We start from the raw sequence: 6,751 nt of genomic DNA, 5'->3' as shown, positions 1-6,751 counted from the left end.
TTCTCGATTTCAATGAGGAACCCAATGTGGGGGATAGTACGAGGGGCCATAACAAAGTTGAGTCCTTGCTTAAAAAAATTGAAGGACAAAGGGTCCAAGGAGGCATTCGATAAGTTAACCACCAACTTACTCTCCCAATCACGAACAACATGAGGGAACAGGGAAGGCAAAGGGGAGGACGAGACAGCTGCAAAGGAGCTGGAGGACATAAAAGAACGACTAGACGTGGGAGAGGAACCCGAGGAAGAGGAGACCAACGACATCCCAACAAGATGATTGATGTGAGGTGAGAGAACAAAAGGATGGAACGAGGCTGAGGAGACAACCTCCGAGGGTGCCACGAAGATGCAAATGTATATGTTTTTATTAAAAAGATCTTTATTGTATTTTTGATAGTGAAGTATAATACAAATCTGTTGTTTAAACTTATCTTGCCATTTAAAGAATACAAGAGATGGTTTTTTATATAAAAACTATCCTCCACCTTAATAAAAGCTGAAACTTTATCATGTACTTTGACTTCATTATATTATACATAAGATGTAGTAACTGAGCATAAGATTTAGTAATTGAACATTCTATTATTATAATCTTCACCTCCCAAATACATGTTGTCTTCCACATTTTTCCACTATGAGAATCAAATCATTGCAACCCATTTACTATTATCAATATATAATAATAAAAAATATTTCTTCCATCTAATTCTTTGTATTTAATTCCTTCAAAATATGACCTTTATTATTTTCCATAAATACATAACAGAGCAATGGACACAATGGGAATGCTTCAGCCATGTTCACTAAGAGAACCTTTCAGAAAATTCTCAAGGCATTTTGAAATAAGTATAAAATGTGCTGAATTTTAAAAATCCTGATTTTAATGATCTAAGAAGCTAAAATGTGAGGAAAATATTGTGCCATCACCTAAATTCAAAATAAATTCAATAATATATCATCCATTTTTAAGGAAAGACTGGAGATCATAACATTACTATTAGTAATATGCAAAGATATAATACATAATCCATTATTCCAAGAAAGCGATGATGATCATGGTATCAGTATGAGAATTTGCTAAGGACATTTGGGTCCACCCTTGGAGTTCTTCATATTGGCATAGCAAGGGCAAACTTCTTTGTTGCCATATGTACCAGGAGGAACACAATTGCATTTGCTACAACATATTCCACAACACCTAAGACACTGATCATGCAATGATGCCTTGGAGCATCTCCTAGTGCATTCCTTATCACAATCTGCATTTGGACAAACCATATCATCACAAACCTTATATTTACTTATAACACATAATATGATATCTTATTTCATATGGACGACCTTCATACTCGTGGGTTCTGATCTTATTGATCTTTAAACTACCAATCATTTACCACTTCTCTTGTGTGCAGGGTGTCTAATAGGGAGATTGGAAGATTGATAAGTTCTTTTTAATTGTGTGTCTATTTTTAGTATCAATGTTTTGGATCACATTCTGTGATCTATTATCAAGATGTGAGTCAATGATAGATCACAAAATATGATCCATTTACATTAAAAATAGAGATACAATAAAATCCAAAAATTAATTAGAAAATTCAAATGAATTGTGAAAATCTGATAACCTAGATTGAAAAATGGTCCCACATTTTAGAAAAACACTTTCCGATAAACTTACTGATGGTAGCCGTCACTCCATAACCTTGTTCAACCCCATAAGTCTGCAGTTGAACCATTATTTAAAACACATAAATTATACAAGTTTCTCTCAAAAATAGAAATTTAATCAAATAGACAGAAGAAGAAGGAACATAGCTAAGAAACCATTATTACCTTTACATGCTTCGCATCGTTCTCAATTATATGGGCTGATACGTTCCAAACCTGTGCATCAATATCACACAATTCACATCCAAAGCAAAAGAAAACAAAACAAAAAACTAAAACAATTTTACAGTAGAGTTGTTACCTGGACTATGAGTAGCAGGATGAGGAATACAAACATGGGAGAAGACTAGTTTAAACAGGCCATTGACGAACAAATTATGTTTCAAACTTTCAAATGAACAGATACAACCATATCATCATAACTTTGAAATAAACTATGTTTCAATTGTTATTTTAGTAAATTAAAAGTTAAGGGTTACGTAGTTAATTTTAGGAAGAATAGTGAAGGTTAAATTTAATGTCGTAGTGAAATTTATTTAGGATTAATAGCAGATATTTTTTATTCAAATTTTGTTTTGTAATAAAAGTAATTTGTAGGTCAATTCATGTCATGTAATATTGTTCCACTCACCATGATAATATTTTATGTGGAGAGGTGATTTAATACACATGGAAGTGAACTAACAACAAAACTTGTTGTGGTCTCTAATCTATGTTGACAATCAAGGACAACTAATATTTAAAGGTAGTTTGAAGAGATTAGTAGATTGCAAGGGTTGTGTTCTCCTAGGTTGACATTCTCAATTAGAATAGCTTCATATTCGTTGAAGTGTTGGAAGGAAGCACTTTTCCTCATCCAATTGTCCTTGAATATTTGATATAGAATTGGGTTCATTTTATTGTTCCAAAAGAGAGGTGTTCCTAGAATGATTCTTCTCTTTGATGCACAGAAGTTTTTACTAAGAATTGAATCTAGTTCCTTGTCAAATGGTACACATTTAATGCCTTTATATACTAAGACAACAATAAATTATACAAAACATTTACAAGATTACCTCATATGAAGAATAAAATGGGTAGGAGCCATGGAAACTTCGATTCTAATTTTTTTAATCTTGAGGACCAAATTATGTATGACATTGGTTCATGTGTAAGAATTGACAAAATTTGATTTTAAATTATAGCGATCAATTCTACATGGTGCTTTATTACTTATGGTTACCTAAAGTTGAACCAAGAGAGGGGGATAATAGTATTCATGTGAGGAATTGATGCAGTAGCTGTAATAGTGAAAAATTAGTGTTTCCACCATAGGAAAAAGAAACCACTGATTTTGTGACCTGGGAACCAATACAATAGGGAAAGATAGGAACTTTATAGATCTAAACCTAAGAGGTCTAATTGTTGATCAAATTCTAGGGATGTTGAATGAGCGTCTTCTTTCCCTTGAGTTGAACTGATTTGTCAAAGATATTGAAATTAGGGCAAATAGGTTGAAATTCATATAATTATGTGCAAATAGTTAACTACAATCATCAGATCGAGCCACGAACCTGGATTTAAGGATTGTAAGAGGATTCAAACCTATTCCTAGAAGAAGCTCTTGATTTGTCAGGACTAGTGTGACAACCACTCTTGTCTTTTGCACTTTTTCGGACTCCAATGGGGGATCAATTTGTCTTTGTAAATAAAGCTTATCCTGAAGATCGTAGCTCCATACCTGCTTCCTACACATAGAAAGAAGGGGAAATAGGGGTTCTCCTAATTCAAACCCCAGTTTAGGAATTAACCTTGAATGAAATATTGTAAATACTTGAAATAAAATAATGGAAAGATATACCTCAGATCTACAATGACTGATAATGATGCTTTACTTCTTTAATATAATCACATATGTATGAAATAGAATGAATATGAAAAAATCCTAATCACATAGACATGCTTGTGTATGAATGTTGTAATTTGCTCCACAATGGTTGAATGAAGAATGTGTAGCCTTGAAGATCTCTGAAAAATGCTTGATGATGAACACTTGAATGCTTGATTGCTTGAATGAAATTTCTAGGTATGAAGTTAAGTTGATCAAATGTCTTTATATATGATGATCTAGGTCAATTATCGATTAGGCTAACCTCCAGTGGTCATATAGAGCCACCAATTTATTTTCCTGTCGGAGAAGTAGGTCCACCCCCTCCTTGAAAATTGGGCCCCAAAGAGGGAGACTAGGGCACTAGGCACTTTCGTCCAGGACTAGGGCGCTAGTGATTTCATCCCCCTCAATTGGAGACTAGATTTTGGGCCAAGGGAGGAGGACACATCCTGAGGAATCACTTGGTATGTGTATTAAGCATAAAAACTAGAGTTAAGGAACTAAACAAACCCACATAGGAGATGAGGGGGAGATGGGCTAAAGTAGGGGCACAAACATGAGGTGTAAAGTGACAATTTATGATGCTACATTTATCCCCCCACTTTAACGGGAGTACGATCCTACGCAAATACTTGTGTTAAATTAGATGAAAGCCATGAAAGAGAGAGGAGCAAAGGAGCACAACTGCAAGGAGTATAAGACCACTAGTTAATCTCGAGGAACTAAGCCCTCAGTCTTAGGACCTTAACTCACTCAAACACATGCAAGAGAACACAAAACCAAAAAAATAAGTCAAAAGGCACACAACACAAAAGCTAAAGACCAAAACACAAGACCTTATGTAAATTACCTGAAAAGACCTTGATATCGAAATGCTTCAACAACTGATATCATTCTTGAAAAATGTAATCTCAAGAACACAAGTAATCACATGAAAGAGAAAAGAACGCATCATCCATGAACCACAAATAGAAAAGACATGAGCTCCTGAGAAGAAGGAAAGAGAGAGCATTGATACAAGATAGATGTGTTTTTCTAGATGATCCATGAGAGGAATGATGAGAAATGGAGGGTATGTACAAGATCATGGTGTGCCAAAAGAGGCCCTTAAGTGGCAATGAAATTTTAGAAAATTAGTGTTATGCAACTTGACATGAAAATTTGAATAAGTTGTGAACACTATTTTTAAAATATGTAAGAAGAGAATATATAGAAAATTGAATGTAGTTTCTAAGCTACTAGTTGTTTTTTGGAAAAAAAAAATCCTATTTGATGAAAATTTCAAATTTCAATGTAGTGGTACTAAAATTTCAGGAAAAACATAAGAAGTAGACGTATATCTGACCACCCTAATCACAATCAAATCATAATATTTTTTTATAATATTTATAATATAAGTATTAGACTCATTTTCGGATGTGACACATATTTTTTTTAATTTTGTATAATGTAAATAATTATTTATGAATTTTTTACTACAGTTTTTCAGAAATTAAGAAACCCCTACATCTGACCACCTTAACTTGGTCAAAACCTTATGAATTTTTATTTTTTTTCCCTATAGTATACGAATCATAGGATGTGATGCATGTTTCAAATTCAAAAAATGTTATACCGTTTGAAAGTTATGAGTGTTTTTCATTCAGTCTATCAATCAAGACTATTGTCAGAATTCAATTAGAAAATAAATAATAATTATTTATTAAAGTCGAAATAAGACAAGCCTTATATTGTTAGAAAGCTGAGAATGTCCTTAAAAAACCCTTTTCATTTTATCAATTTTGGCTACAAGAAAAGTAATCAGCCACCAGTGTAAAGTCTGGAAAATCAAGGAATACTAAAAAACACGTTTTTTCAGTTGACTTTCCAAGCTTGTCACTTCCAAGCCAAATTGCAAAGCATTCTCGAGTTGAAATTTGAAATTTGAAAATTTTACAACACAAATTGGATATCCGATTATATTGGATATCCGATTTTAATAAGTAAATTCACTAACTAAATTTGCACATATTTAATCTAATGTTTATTAATATATTAATATATAATATTTTAATATATTAATTTATAAATAAATTAGTATATGATATTAGGGAGAGGGAGAGGGAGAGAGAGAGAGAGAGAGCAGGAGAGGGAGAGAGAGATTAGGGGAGAGAGAGACATTAGGGGAGAGGGGGAGAGAGAGAGATTAAGACACCAAATTGTGTCGTTATGGGTCATATGGTGTCCTATGACACATTAGGACACAATATGGCCCATAAAGACCAAATATGGTGTCTTAAGGGGTCGTAGGACACCATATGACCCCTATGGACACCATAGGACCCCTTATGACACCATATGGTGTCGTTAGGGGTTATATGGTGTCCTAAGGGGTCGTAGGACATAATATGACCCCTTAGGACACCATAGGACCCATAAGGACACCATAGGACCCATAGCAACCCAATATGGTATCATAATAGGTCGTATGGTATCCTAACAGCTCATAAGGGTTCATAGGACACCATATGACCCCTAAGGACAACATACGACCCCTTATGACACCATATGGTGTTGTTAGGGGTCATATGGTGTCCATAGGGGTGATATGGTGTCCTAGGACACCATATGACCCCTCAAGACACCACATTGTATCATTATGGGTCATATGGTGTCCTAAGGAGTCGTAGGACACAATATGACCACCTAGGACACCATAGGACCCAAAGCAACCCAATATGGTGTCATAAGGGGTCATATTGTGTCCTAAGGGGTCATATGATGTCTTAAAGGGGTCATATGACACAATATGACCCATAATGACTAAATATGGTGTCTTAAGGGGTCATATGGTGTCCTAAGTGGTCATAGGACACCATATGACCACTATCGACACCATAGGACCCCTTAGGACACCATATGGTGTCGTTAGGGGTCATATGGTATCCTAACGGGTCGTAGGACATAATATGACCCCTTAGGACACCATAGGACACAAAGAGACCCAATATGGTGTCATAAGGGGTCATATTGTGTCCTAAGGGGTCATATGATGTCTTAAAGGGGTCATATGACACAATATGACCTATTAGGACACAATATGATCCATAACGACCCAATATGGTGTCTTAAGGGGTCATATGGTGTCCTAAGGGGTCATAGGACACCATAGGACACCTTATGACACCATATGGTGTTGTTAGGGGTCATATGGTGTCCTAAGGGGTCGTAGGAC

The sequence above is a fragment of the Cryptomeria japonica genome, chromosome 5 (genome assembly GCF_030272615.1).
Source record: "Cryptomeria japonica chromosome 5, Sugi_1.0, whole genome shotgun sequence".
Classification (NCBI taxonomy): domain Eukaryota; kingdom Viridiplantae; phylum Streptophyta; class Pinopsida; order Cupressales; family Cupressaceae; genus Cryptomeria; species Cryptomeria japonica.
This window is presented reverse-complemented; position numbering follows the sequence as displayed.